The 14,635-nt window shown below is 40.2% G+C and overlaps 1 protein-coding gene across 1 annotated transcript in view; it reads right to left on the bottom strand.

Annotated features, from left to right (window-relative positions):
• ST6GALNAC3 (ST6 N-acetylgalactosaminide alpha-2,6-sialyltransferase 3) overlaps positions 1–14,635 on the bottom strand; it is a 355,399-nt gene that overhangs the window by 156,221 nt on the left and 184,543 nt on the right. The window lies entirely within an intron of this gene.

The raw sequence follows: 14,635 nt of genomic DNA, 5'->3' as shown, positions 1-14,635 counted from the left end.
AAATATGAGTACTGCAGGAGCTGGCTCAGATAGGATCTCCAAGGGAAGGTCATGAGTGACAAAGGTGGTTGAAATCTCCATGCTGGTAGAAAAAAGGTGCAAGAGTAGACATATTTTTTCTGGATTTCAGAAAATGATTTGATACTGTTCCATCCAACAGATTGATTTCTAAAATAAGAGATCCTGGCATTGAAGAAGAGAGCAACCAGAATGGGTTATAAATCATTTTACAGAGAGGAAAAACAAGGATGTCAGTAAAAGGAACATTTCAAGGTTTGAGCATGGAAAATGTGTAGTACCATAGAGGTCTCTGTTAAAAATCACTTCAGCTTAATTTTTATTCTCTGTAATGACTTTCAAGAAAGAAAAACGGTACACCTAACATAATTCAAGCTTAAAGATAGTAAGACATAGTAAGTGCTTCCTACATTTTCATAAAAGAACAAACTTCAACCTGTTACCATGGCCACTGGGCATTTCACAGATATATATGATGTGGGGTTATTTCCAGAGATATCAAACAGGCAGTTTAAACAAGGCAACCTCAGCTTATATCTTGTCTGACAGCTATTTGCATATCTAAGAAATTTCTTTTTATTACTTGTTACTGTTTCTGCTAAATGTAGTTTTATTGCTGTTTACTATTTGCATATAACAATATGCCAGGCACTTTACAAAAAGAGACAAAGAAAAGATCCTGGCCAGAGGGTCTTATAATCAAAGTAGACAATGTAAAAATGAAGGCCTAAGAAAGGAATGAAACAAATAATAATAATAAGCACGTCTTAGTACTGATCCAGTGATTAGATAAGTTAAAAAACTACCAAGACAGAATGGCAGAAATTTAAACTTCCTCTGCATGCATTTTTTTCTGGTGTAAATGATTAAACCAAGATAAAGAGAATCGGGACAGTATCCTATATGGGTTGACCTCTACATTTTCTTTCTATTAACTGATACAAATGTTTATAATGCATCCCTTTCTCTGGGTGGCTGTCCCAAAAACTAAAATATAGGAAAGCCAAACACATTCAAAATCACGTTGAAAGAAAAATTCATGTTTTTTACAAAGGATGCAGGTGAATAGCATGGGGGAATCTAAGCTACTAAAATGGAAGGGCAGTAATTATCAGATAGATTAAAATATAATGGGAAAGAATGAACAATCCAGTGTCCTGAGATGGGGAATTATGCATTAACTCTATCTGTAGTGTATATTCTCATATGTAATTTTCTTACATTTTAAAGCAAAGGTAGGACCACATTCATGAAACAGTAGGTTTGCCTCATTTATTATAGCAAGATTATGGAAGATGATAAATCCAGTAGAAAGTCAACCAAAATAATAGAGTTTGGGATAGGAATAAGTTATAAACAAAGATCAAACAAGAGCATGGGCAGCTTCTCAGCTGCTGAGAGTGGTCAGGCCTACACCAATGTTGCTTACCTTACCTGAAAATCCAGCCCTCTATTTTCATCACAGCATTTACACTTATATTACCAGCATTACCCTGGTGTAAAGTTGTGGACGGAAGATACAAACTCCTAACCAGATACACTTTGCCTAATCCTGTGGATAATTATACCTGAAAGAATCAGGGATAAAGCACTACCAATGTAAGTTTCAATTGTTTGCATTCCTCTTGCGGTCTCAGGGAAGCTGTTTGTTAAAGGCAAACAGGCTACTAGACAGAGAAGAAGCAGTAACAGCTGCCTAGAGTGTGAACTGTCTTGGTATATCTTCTCGTCTGCCCATTCCTGAACCCCAGTGTAATTTACATCACCATATAAAAGTGATGTAAATGACAAGCACTGGGCTATGTATTTGCTATCTGTAGGAATTAAGAGACAGGTGCAGTGAAATACAAAATCAAGCACATATTTAAAAGCTTTGGGTTTGATCCAAAGCCCATGAAAGTCACTGGGTTCCTTTTCATTAGATTCAATGGGCTTTAGATCAGGCCTTGGCTATGTAAAGTTGGATTTAACCATATACTTAAGTGCTTTGTTCAGCTGGTGTCTAAAAGAGCAAATAAAAGTAAATTTATGTTGATAAGAGCCTTAAAAAGAGAACTGGTGTCACTATAGTATGTGAGAAGGTAATTTTCAGGCATGTTAGGACGAAACCATTTCAACTCTACAATCTAAAGAAGGGTTGATATATTTTTTAAAGCAGGTTAGGACTTGCTAGCATATATTTGTAACTATCTGAACCTCTCTGAGTATGTGCACTTTAATATATTTCTAATTCTAACTCACATGAACAGCATGTTACAGGAATACAGGATTCCACAAATCCTTAATAACCTATAAAGTGAAATGTGTGCCAGAAAATTGAGATATGGACCTCAAAATAGTACTGCTGTATATCAAAATTGTAAAGCACAGGAATAGCTTTGCTGATTTAAATTTTAATCCAAGATTATCAGATTCCATCCCAATGCAAGTCCTGAAGAAAGACTGTAAAGCACTGGTATTTCACACTTCCTGTGAGATAAAACAATAATTTTAGGCTATAATATATGTAATTCATTGTAAAATCATTTCCAAATAGTTTCCAAAGTGGAAAGCATATCTTTATAAAAGCTGATAAAACCAGCATAAAATAGTGATAAAAGAGTCGATATAACTTCAGAGTTAGCCATCTATTTTCATTACCATTCTAGATATTTCAAAAAGAGTTCTTCTGTATCTTGGAGATTTAAAAAATGTACTACTCTAGTGTGTTAAAAATAATAATGAATAGATGTAGAACAAATCCAGAGTAAAAACTAAAATAATCTCTTAATTAAAAGAACATCTGCAGATTATTTTCTGTCTTTTTAAAAGTTATTTTAAAATAGCCTTCACTGGTTCCAGTACAACTGAAGTAACTTTTTCAATAGTAATTTTTCTTTATCTTCTACAATCTTAGTTATTGTGAGGTTGTTTTCTTGTGAAGGATCCACAGGTTTGAGAAAAATACACATATATTGCACAGTATTTGAAGCAGGTTATAAGGATCTCGTATCCACTATTCTGTATTAGTCTTACAGCCTTTTACTCAGGTGTAAAAGAAAAATAAGAGTGGTTGACAAATGTGGGATAAAGAAAGATGACTGCATTTGGGGCTTTCTATCCCTAAAGTTGTCATTTAGATCAAAATACTGATGATACCCTAGTAATTCTGAGCATCACCTTACTTCCTGTGCAGCCTTGGTATCAAAGTACCAGGTAATGTAAGTAAGGGGGTATCAAAATTCAACCACTAAGCATTATAAACCTGCATCTTCAAGTTTTCGCAACTAGATTGTATATTTAGGTACATCCCTGAGCAAGGGGGACTGTTTAAACCACAGCCCTGATCAACAGTCCAAGGAGGAATCACAACTCAGACACACCTCCTCATCATAAACCTCCCCTTCTTACTACTTCCTTCTTACTTTTGAATTGTGGAGTGGGACCAAGCCCACAACCACAACAAACAATGCACAAGCTGGGTTGAGTAGGTGTATGCTGGCCATTGAAGGTTGGGAGCCAGACCTCTGCCTGTCTCCCTTCAGGTTGAAGATCCATGGGCAAAAGAGGAATTCTTACTCACTTAGGCCTATGGTCCAAATCACAATCTGAATCCTACAGCATGTATATTGCTTTGGTCACATGAATAGTTCAAAGGAAGTTGAGATAGAGTCTACGTTTAAAAGCTTTGAGTAATTTTATTTATATGAGTAGACCAATATCTAGGTTAATGATCTCCTTTACTCTTTCCCATCCACTTTTACCAATGTCCCCATAGTCTTCTTATTTTATTTTTATTATTCTAAGATAATATTCTAAATTACTCAAAAATCATACAAGAAGTTAATACCCCTCTTTCAAAATTATTTTTGGAAACAAAAATCATCTGGTCTGAGACAAAATTTCATTGTTAATGAAATACAATTATCATCTAAAATGAGGGCCTGAGTCTCATACTGTTCGTGCTCAAGTCATAAGTGTCTCATGAATGCAGTCCTCATTAACTGTACAGAGATATTTTAACCACATCATTAGCAATAGGCTATGAAGAATTCATGTAGAAACACCACTAGGAACAATGTAACAGGCTGATTAAGAACAATGCCTGAAGAGATTACACAATAAAAACAATACCAACTTTTTCAAAACAATTAAGCAAATAAAGTGTAGTTATTCCTAGAGATGCACGGCCTTCAATGCCAGGGTAGCTTGAAATTTGCTGTTCCATCAAACTATGAGATCAAATTGTGAAATCTTTTGTTCCGCTAAACAATTTCCTCAATTTTTATACCCAATTGGCAGCATGGCAACGAAAGGCAATAAAGGGAATGATTTAATCTTTTATATAAACATGCAGGTGTGTAAGTGCACACAAACACACAACTTACAGTAGAAGAACATTCCATTTCTAAAATCAAGCATATGAAGTTAGGAGACATTAGTATTAAGCACGCCTATGCAACTTTAATTGGGCCACCTTCTGTGTACGCATTATAATATAGTCTTTAATTACATGACCACATACTATTTTTCTAGTGGACCCCTGTTTGCCCAGACTGACATGAGCAGCTACTTCCATATTTTTTCTCGTTATTGTTCAAAGCATAGCCCCATGGCTCATTTATTGCACACTGCCTGAGCCTTCACTATAGTATCTTATACTCACAAACATGAATTTATTTTCACAACATCCTTGTGAGAAGAGGGGGTGGCATGATATCCATTTTAAAGATAGTGACCTGAGGCACAGAGTGAAAGGTACCTACTAGTTTAGTATATCTAATTTGGGAGATCCACAACCTATATTTTTCAGAGTACTTAGAGTTAAATAGCTCAGATCTACTTCAGCCTAACTAGCTTGTCAAATTGGCATCAGCAGCACACGAAGGAGAGATGTGGTCACCATCATGTGGCTAAGCATTACATCTTGTGTGTGATTCCCCAACCCAAATGAACAGGTACCCATTCATAGCCAGGTTAACATGGAGGGCCAAACTCAAACATCTGGATTTGTAGTGAAATATCTTAACTGCTCTTCCATCAGACATAAGGGCACAAGGAACACAGAATAAATGGCCATCTGTAAAAAGCTTAGTTTAAATGACTTGATGGGTGTCACACAAGAAGTTGGTGACAGAAGCAAAAACGGAATCTAGTTTGTCATGGCAACATCCCAGCTCTTTAACTATGAGGCTTTACAACACCCTGTCACATTCTCTAAACATTGTCCACTGTCTCCAGCGAGTAGGTAGGGGTCTTATAGATTCTATTATTCACTTCACAACCCTAATCCCATCCCCAAATTGGTCAATCCCATGCACAAAAAAAGACAGAAATTAAGTGCGAAAAACTGTCGTTAATTGTATAATAATGCCTTCAAGTTAGGGAGCCTTCCCTAACTTGTTAGTTTAAACAATTGTTGCATCTGGCATTCTGTTGATGTCTACCTCATTGATCAAGTCTCCACCCTTGATCTAGACCAGCACTTTATGGGTTTCATATTGATTTGTTGACAGCAGCAGATGATGAGCTTTAAGAGTTTGGGGTTATATTCCAGGCTTTGGAGTGGAATGTCCTCTAGCAGACAAATTCTTTAGCTCATTTTCCCCATGCTTAATTAATCATTTTTGTTCTGAACCCTCCAGTCTCCCATCTCAGTGTTGTCCCTTCATTCCAATCCCATTCTTCTTGCCTACCTAGTCCCAGTCTCCACTCAGGTTTCTCAGTCCAGTTCCACTTCCTTTGACCAGAAAGTCTCCTTCCTCCTCTGAATTCTCCTACCCACTTTTTCCTGACCTCCATCTGTTCTCTCTGACACCTGCTTTTTTCACAACTCCCACTGGTTCCTAGACCTAGTTTCCACCTCCTTGGGTAAAACCATTCTCAAGTATGTGTGAGCTGAGATTTTTTTTCCAAGTCCAATGGTGAATATGTATATGATACCCCTCTATCCTGACCAGGGAGGATACGAACTACTGCAGATGGAAGGTTCTTTAGCATAAACTATAGCAGCTTATGGTTTTAACTGTGAAGGTCCTCCAGTGCTGATCTGCCATAGGTCACCAGGTTTTTTTCTTTAACATTGTAAAACTATGCATTCTCACACAGCAGAAACAGATAAACCATTTGGCTCTTCTGCCTTAGGTTTGGCCTGAGGCAGATATCCAGTGGGAGATTTCCAAACAAGTGGTTAAATTATGGCAACGTTATAAACAGATTAAAAAAAAAATCTAAAGGGATGGGCCAGGTATCCTTACTAAGAAGTGATATTAGCAGCCTTGCCTGTAAGTAGAGTGACTATGATGCTCCTGAAATTAATACTCAGCAGTGGACATATTCAGACATGCTGTAGGCAAATATGGTAATATTTTCCCAACATTCTTAGGAGGTTTCTAGTTTACAACATGCCCGGATGTTGTCTAGGATGCCAGTCCTGGCCCTCTCCTATTTTCCTATGTCACTGACCACTGCAGACCAAGATGAGACCAAACTAATTTTCACTTGTGAAATACTGAGATTTAAAAGCAGGTCTCTACAGAGGAAAGGCTAATAGGTAGGGGTTGGTAGCAAATTTTCCACTGAAATCGTTTTTCAAGGGAAAATCGGGTTTTCAATTAAACAAAAGTTTCTTGCTTTCTCCTGCTTTTGATTTTTCATTAAGAATCAAAATGCTTGAAAAGTGACAAATTTTTCTGTTCTGAAATGCTACAGCGGTGCCTCACAAGAGCTGGCAGTTTCCATGTCTTATATTCCTATTATTTTTATTGTGGTAGGGTCTCTGACACCTTTCATGGTAAACCAGTGCTATCCTGCTACCCTGGTGCATGCGACACCTCCTCTCCACAAAAGGGGAAAATGAGATACACCATAGGAGATGTTTGAGCAATGAGCTGAACCTGATCTATAAAGGAGAAGATAAGGATGAGGCACCCAAGTACAGGTCCCAGGATGCTCTGCTGTGACTTTGGGTTTCACCTCAAAATATTCAAAAGAAAAACCAAAACATATTTTCCAATTAACCCCATCTAAAATATTTTTTCCACAGTCCTCTGTTCCTTCCTAGGGGAACCATACATAGTAACAGAACCTAGGTTATTAAGACCAGTCCTGTACTATTACAGGCTGACATGTCATATAGATCTTTTTGTAAACAAATCATGCCATTCAGTAAACCTTGCTTTAAAATGTAATTATAGCTGCTCATTTTGTGCTCTGAAAGGGAAGTAACAAAGAATTAATACTCAGGTAGAAATACAAGGATACACTGAGCATAATGAGGTAGCAGGACTACTGGTGAGAGCCTAAGTGTGGGACCAGAAAATTCTGCACTCCAATCCAGACTACTTATTTACTGTGCTGTCTTGGATAGGTCATCCAGTGAACCAGACAGACATTCAGTTTGTACTGGGAGAATCATGGTAGAAAACAGAACTATGCAGACATTCACACTTTTCCTCCCAGAACAAAATTGGTGACTTCAGGAAAAGAATAACATGGGAACAACCAGGGTTAAATCCCTCCCAGGAGAGTTTCTCCCAGGAGACTGAATATCTGCACATTTTTCTCCAGCTTAGCTTGTTCCAGGGATTGGAAGCAATGGAGCAAGGGAAAAGGCTCCGGTGCCTTCCCGAGATGGAGTCATCTCAGTCAGAAGAGAGCATGGAGGCAGCTGCTCCACATCCTCGTATCTATGGAAGGGAAGCCCCAGCTGTTCCCCACCTGATTCTCACACCAGAGTTCCCAGTGTGAGAAGCAGGCAGGGGCTCTGCATTGCTGCTCCCTCTGCTTAGCTCCTGGGCACTGGGAGCTGAGCACAGGGAACACTGCCTCCTGTCTGCTTCCCCTTCCTCTGTCAGCCTGGAGCAGTGCAGGGCAAGGTAGGATGCCATACCCCTGTGGCAAAGTTCCCAGAGCCTTTCTGTGGTGGCATAGTGTTCATCCCACCCTCTCCCTGTACTCCTCTGGGTCAGTCCAGAGGAGTGCAAGGAGCGGAGGCTATTCTGTTGCAGGGGAGAACTGGTGGGAGTGGGTGGTGGGGAGAGGGTTTCCCTTAATGCGGGGGATAACCCTCCTGCCAAACAGATGTTTAGCAGGATGAGGGGCATTTTCCTGCAGCTGGAATCCTCCCCACCTGCCAACTGCTCTCTTCTCAGGTAAGAGAGAGGACAAGCTGTCAATTAATGGGCTCTCCTAAGGGTGGCGGTGGCCAAGGGACAAACCCTCTAGTACCAACTGCTAGAGAGTTTGTCTGTCAAACTCTCAAGCCATGGGGCTGGAGGAATGTCTGTACGGTCCAGCTCCTGGGCTATTTTTCTACTGTGAGCAATTTCTTCTGGTAATGCAGCCAATGTCTATGCCTCCTTTTCCCATCTGCAAATGAGGAAATGCTGCTTGTCTTTCTCTCAGGGAATATTTTAAATATTTATTTATGAGGATGCAAAGCTTCATATGAAGACTAATATTATGATCCACAAAGTCCGCAGATATCACTATAAAAACCTCAGTTACTTGGAGTGTATGGAGATCAGTGGATCAGTATATCTCTGACCTGCCAGCCATTACCTTACTGGAAATGAAGGACAGAAGGGTAAGAAACAATTCCACAGACTATGGCCGAGTAAGCTGGAGGCATGGATATGTGGTCTGTGAGCCATATTTCAAATTAACTGAATTCTCACCCTTTTAAATGTATTTGGGTTTGGCCATCCATTACCAATAGATACAATGGTTATGAAAAAGGTAAAAAGAAAAGATTCCACACAGATTGATAGACATTTTAACAGGGATGGAAATCATTTTAATGTGCTTAATTCTAATGCACAGTAGGCATGGTGACACAAGAACATCCTGCAAATTTAAACATTAAAAGATTCCCATCTCTTTCTGTGTACATGTGTGTGTGCATATATGTGGAAAGAGATGTTTTAGACAAATAAATTAATTTGTCTATGCAAAGCTATAAATGGATTGCCCATACAGCTAGGAGAATATAATTAGCAAAATGACAATAGCTTTCCTATACTGAATGTATTCATTTTAAATCAACATTACAGGAACAGCAGCAAAAGAAAACATTCATAATCAGCAAAAATCTCTTCTGTTGACAGGTTATTTTTCCCATTAGCTGTGCAAAACATATTAATCCTAGAAGAGTGATATTTCCTTTCAGCTTTGCATAGCAGTGTGTACAAATAAAAATGTTAACTGCCAGAACATAATTTTCAGTATGCTTGTCTTACTTTGGATGCATGTTTTCAGTTTGGAGCACAGCTGTTCATATTTCCCAACATGAGCTTCAGTGCAGTAAATATCTTCTCCATTGAGAGATACATTCCCAAAGTATTGCACAGGGGGTTATGTATATGATGTGTGTTAGTGCTAACATGACTTCTGTGCATGGAAATCCACATGCACCACTTTGCAAATGCAGCCCCCACAACGTGACCCTCCTCACATTGCAGAATACCTTCCCAGAACTGCCATACTTATTGTTGTGGCAGTGTGTCTATGAAATAAACCATATTTTAAAGGGCTTTTACTCAGCTGAAAAAACTCACTGTGGGATGACATTTGGTAAACCATTCTGGAGCATTGCATTAATGAAGCAAATTATTACTACTAAATTGGAAAACAACAGCATTTGGTTATTGAAGAATTTGATTTCCTAGGTTTGTTATTTAGGGGAAAGGTAGAAGTGGCTGTTTTTGTGTTCAGAACTGCTTCTGTACTTCCAGATATCAAAAACAACTTGTAAGATTGTCAGCACAACACAGCTGGCAAGCACTATTTCCTCACTGCTAGAAGGTCAGAGATGCACATCTCTTGCTGAGGCATGGGCATGTATCCAATGCTGACACTGCAGTAGAGTGCATAGGAAATGTTGTCGTACTGTTGAAATTGCCTGCCTTCAGGTGAGGATCTAAATCAAGGTCATTCTGTCCATTGCTGGGGACCACCTAGGTGAAAGGTAATGATCTCACAGCTATTTCCAAAAGGGCAGGGTAGAAATGTGACAGCCTTTCCAACAATTGCTCCTAACAAACAGCCTCTTGTATCTGAGTTTCTGTATGAACTACAGCTAACCACATAATAGAGACCCAGGGGGACATACCAAACTCTGTCAACAATATTGATCTCTTTACTTCACAAAGTCATCTCTACTTCACAAAATGTCTAGAGTAGATCTAGGTTCAATTAATTTTAGAGGAATAAATGCAACAAGAATACATTAATGTGATTTTCTGTATGGGCAGGGGACATATCAGTCATATTCAGAATCACACTGTATGTGTTCGTTGCAAACTCAACACAAGAAGGTAACTCGGTCTGTTCCTGCTATGCTGTGATTTTGTCACTGTGAGTAAAGGCGCAATACAAGAGCTAAAAGTATGGGTGAAAAAGACTTTAGTATAACCTTTCTCTGAGCTTAGCAACAGAGTTTATAGACCATCTATTCTTTTTATACCTTAATATTTTAAGTAGAGATATGAGATTTGATTGATAGGCATATGACAATTTAAGAAGGTTAAAATGATACACAATCACCATCTTGTATTTTTAAATGAGTTATATATAATAAGAGCTAAAAAAAGTCAAGAGATTATACCATACAATAGAGTGCACTGAGGGAATACAGGAAGGGGTGGTCTGGTTGTTTTCAAGAATCTCTTCAGGCACAGACAAAAGTGCAGCTCATATGTCTAACTCATGGCACTTTACAGAAAGTAACATGAGTCCTCCCAACCCAAAAGACATTAGCTGTTGGGTCAGGAAGGTGGGGGACTGAGCTCCAATTTGGAGCCAATCCAGGGAGAGAGGCTTCACTTCTGCAGCCCCTTCTCCTAGCTCCACTCCCCATCTCCCAGCTCCCATGCTGTCTCAGGAAGGGAGGTGGAGAAAGCAGGGGTGGGAGGTCTGTTTTGGGGTTTGCCCAGTCATGCTGAAGCAGAGGACAGGTGGATTGGAGCCCTCCCCCACCATAGCTTCAATCCATGCCCCCCAACTCCAGCACAGCTGGGTCAAACCCCAGAATGGACCTCCCTCCCCTGCCTTCTCTCCCTCCCATCCAGAGATGGCACCAAGGGCTGGGCTGGGCTGCAGCAGGCCAGTGCTGGAGCAGACAGAAATTAATTAAGGTGCTCCACTTTGGAGCACCTTAGTTTGAATCCTCATACAAAGAGGGTCAATTTGTCCCATGATCAGAGTGCTTTGTAGCTATGCTCTTCTGTTAAGGAACAGCTTTGGAGCACTTTCAAGGAGCTAATTGTATGACAAATTAAATTTTTGTCTGTGCCCTTCATGTCAGGCTACAGTGTCATTGTCCTGTCTCTTCCCAAAATGCAATTAAACAAGGAAATTTCATTTCATTTCTTTGTACCAAAATCTGGGGGGAGAGGAAGCACAATCCTCCAGAGCGGTAGTTCTCAATCCTTTTAGTCTCAAGTCACCACTCATTAGACTCAAGGCAGCCTTTGGAAAATGTGATCTCTTTTTACTTTTTTTTTTTAACTACAGAAAATAATAGAGAATTTTTTCTGTTGCAAACTCACAAGTCAGAATGTTTTTGAAACTGGACTCTTATTTGAAATCTCTGGGTTTATCTTGTAAATCATGCTTACACCTAACAAAGCTAACATCCTGCATTACCCTTGAAAAGATTGCGGCACCCTACTTGAGAATCACTACTCTAAAGAACTCTTCACGCACAGTAGAAAATTTGATTAAAAAATTCTGAAGGAATTTGCAGGCAAGGAAGAATCCATCAAAAATACAATGTTTGTGATTCTTTCCAAAGAAAATGTCAAATAGACATCAGAAGGATTTGCATTATTTCTTGTAGTGAAAAAATGGGGGATTTCACTAGGCTAAGACAAGTAGCCTTAGGCAGGACTTGGAAGAAGAGAGTTAACTTTGTTTTATTCATACATGTAACAGATAAAAAAAAGATGACTTATCTTTGAATAGGACTGAAAATTGGGACTCTGTTGACATTTCTGGGAGTGGCATAACTCCAGTATTCACTTCCAGCAAATGTATTCACTTCGAAACTGCTCACAGATTAGAGTGTTCCCCAGAACATTAGGTACAAAAACTATATTTGATTCAAAATGTTGATGCTGTTGAAACTCAAGTGTCTGCCATGATTGCAGCTGTAGTAAAAAATGGAAAGAAGTGCAAAATGGAAGTGGACTCGGACTCTCAAGATGCTCCCTCACAAGATCCATGCCAATGATGGACATACATTCATCTTCACCCTGGTCATCCTGCATCATGTTCAGCAGGGTGGTCCGTTTGGGCTGGTGAAAGACTGACACAAAGTAATCATTAAGCAGATTGGCTTTTTCCTGGGTGTCAGTAGTCAGCTGCCCCAGCTGGTTTATCAGGGATCCAATGTTGCCCTTGTTTTTCTTTCAACTCCCCACATATCTGAAGCACTTTTTATTGTCCTTGATTCGTGCAGCCAGGTGGAGTTCAGATGTAGACTTAGCTTTTCTAGTTTTCTCCCTGCAGGTGTGAACCAGTGCAGTACACTCCTCCTTAGTGGTGTTTCCTATCTTCCATCCATTATACATTTCTCTTTTTAAACGTAGGAGGTCCATAAGTTCCCTGTTGAGCCAAGGAGGTTGTTGAGCCCTTTTACCACCTTTCTTATGGGTGGGGATGGACTCCACTTGTACTTCTAGGATCACTTCCTTAAGGAGCAATCACTCATCATGAACTCCCCTCCCTGTGAAATCATGGCCTCTCAGGGCCTCAAGAACAAGCCTCCTGAGCTTATGAAAGTCAGCTTTCCTAAAGTCGAGGACTACTGCATTGCTGTCTGACTTGCCAGCTTTGCAATGGATAGTGAAAGTGATCAATTCATGGTCACTGTCACCCAGCTTCCCTTTGATTCTTAGGTTGCTGATTAGATCACCCCCTTTGGCCAGTACTAAGTCCAGCAGTGCCTTGCCTCTTGTCAGCCCATAAACTTCTTGGGACAGGTAGACCTCATCCATGCATGTAAAGAAGCTTTGTGACTGATCAGATCTGGCCAAGTGCTCATTCCATGAGATGTTTGAGTAGTTGAAGTCTCCCATGACGACCATGCACTGAGAGCGTGAAGCCTCAGCCAGTTCCCTGGCAAATCCTTGGTCAAGCACTTGTTCCTGGTTTACAGGTCTGTAGTAGACTCCTACCATTGTCATTCCCCTCATACTTTAACCCAAAGGGTCTCCAGTCGTCCTTCTTGCATGCCAATTCTCAGCTTGTAGGGGTGTGTAGCTCTCCTTCACGTAGAGAGCTACACCCCCACCCCTTTTTTTGGCACGATCTCTCCTGTACAGGGTATAGCCATTTATACAGTGGTCCAGTCATAGGAGTCCCACCAGGTCACTGTGATCCCTATGAGATCATAGTCATTTTTGTTTAGCAGAAGGACCAATTCCTCCTGTTTATTCCCCAAACTCCTAGCACTAGTGTACTGGCAAGTAAGTGTGCTGTTAGAGGCCCTAGACTTCCTTGTACTCATGGAGAAGCTCTCTTCCTGAGCTGGGGTAGGAGTGGGTTCCCTTGAGCATCCTAACCTGCTGGTTTTGCAGTTGATGCTTGGTGAGTTTGCTTTGGTGGTTGTCCACCCATCCCCTGGCGAGTTTAATTTAAAGCCCGGTTGAGCAAGAAAGCCATTCTGGCTGAGAAGAGCTTCTTCCCCAGTGGAGTGAGGTGGAGGCTGTCTCTTCCCAACCGACCACTACCTTTCTCTCCAAAGAGCGGACTGTGGTTGTAGAAGCCGAAGCCTTCATGGTGGCACCAGTGACACAGTCTTTTGCTTACTGCCTCGAGTAGTCTCTCCCTCCTCTGCCCGTGACCTGTAACCAGAAGGATTGAGGAAAAAAACACCTGTGCCTCCAACCCCCTGAGCCCTACTCCCAGAGCCCTGTAAAGTCAAGTCAAGTCAGAGGCAGAGCAAGTATAAGTTTTGCATACATATACCAAGGGTAATTGTTAAGATCCACCCTGGATATGATTCCAGAGAATTATAATAATAAATAAATAACTGTAGTTCAACACAGGAGTGTCCAGAGTGTTGTTGCTGAACTCACAACATATCACTAAAGATCATAGGACATTTCCAAAGAGGAGGGTTTAAGAATGAAGCTGTTAAAGAGGAGTATCCAAGTTTGTTAGGATCAAGTACATCTTTACAAAACAAGGTGCACTTGCAGTTAGCTGAAAATACACCAATTTGGCAGATTAATATTTTGCTGAAAGTAACATACTAAGCCTCTAGGAAGCTATTACATAGGGACCAAAGCTTATGTCAGGTTCATTTTCTGCTACAAAATGAAACTGGGCATCATTTCACTGGAGGAGTAGCACTACAGACATGAATATTACTGCTCATCTCAAACAGTTTAGCTATCGGGGGACAAATAGGAGATTTTAAAATACCACTGAGCATTGGGTTGAGCATAACAGCTGTTCAAATGGATTGTCCCTCATCTTGTTTGAGTCACCTTTGCTCCTAAGCTGGAAAGACAGTAACTGGAAACCCAGGAGACTATTACCAGGTGTTATACCAACAGCAATACCATTTGTCAGCTGTACAGCTTAAAGCACCACATTTAACTGAGTTTTCCAAGATATCTACAGAATACTT

The sequence above is a fragment of the Alligator mississippiensis genome, chromosome 5 (genome assembly GCF_030867095.1).
Source record: "Alligator mississippiensis isolate rAllMis1 chromosome 5, rAllMis1, whole genome shotgun sequence".
NCBI classification, from domain to species: domain Eukaryota; kingdom Metazoa; phylum Chordata; order Crocodylia; family Alligatoridae; genus Alligator; species Alligator mississippiensis.
This window is presented reverse-complemented; position numbering and strand designations above follow the sequence as displayed.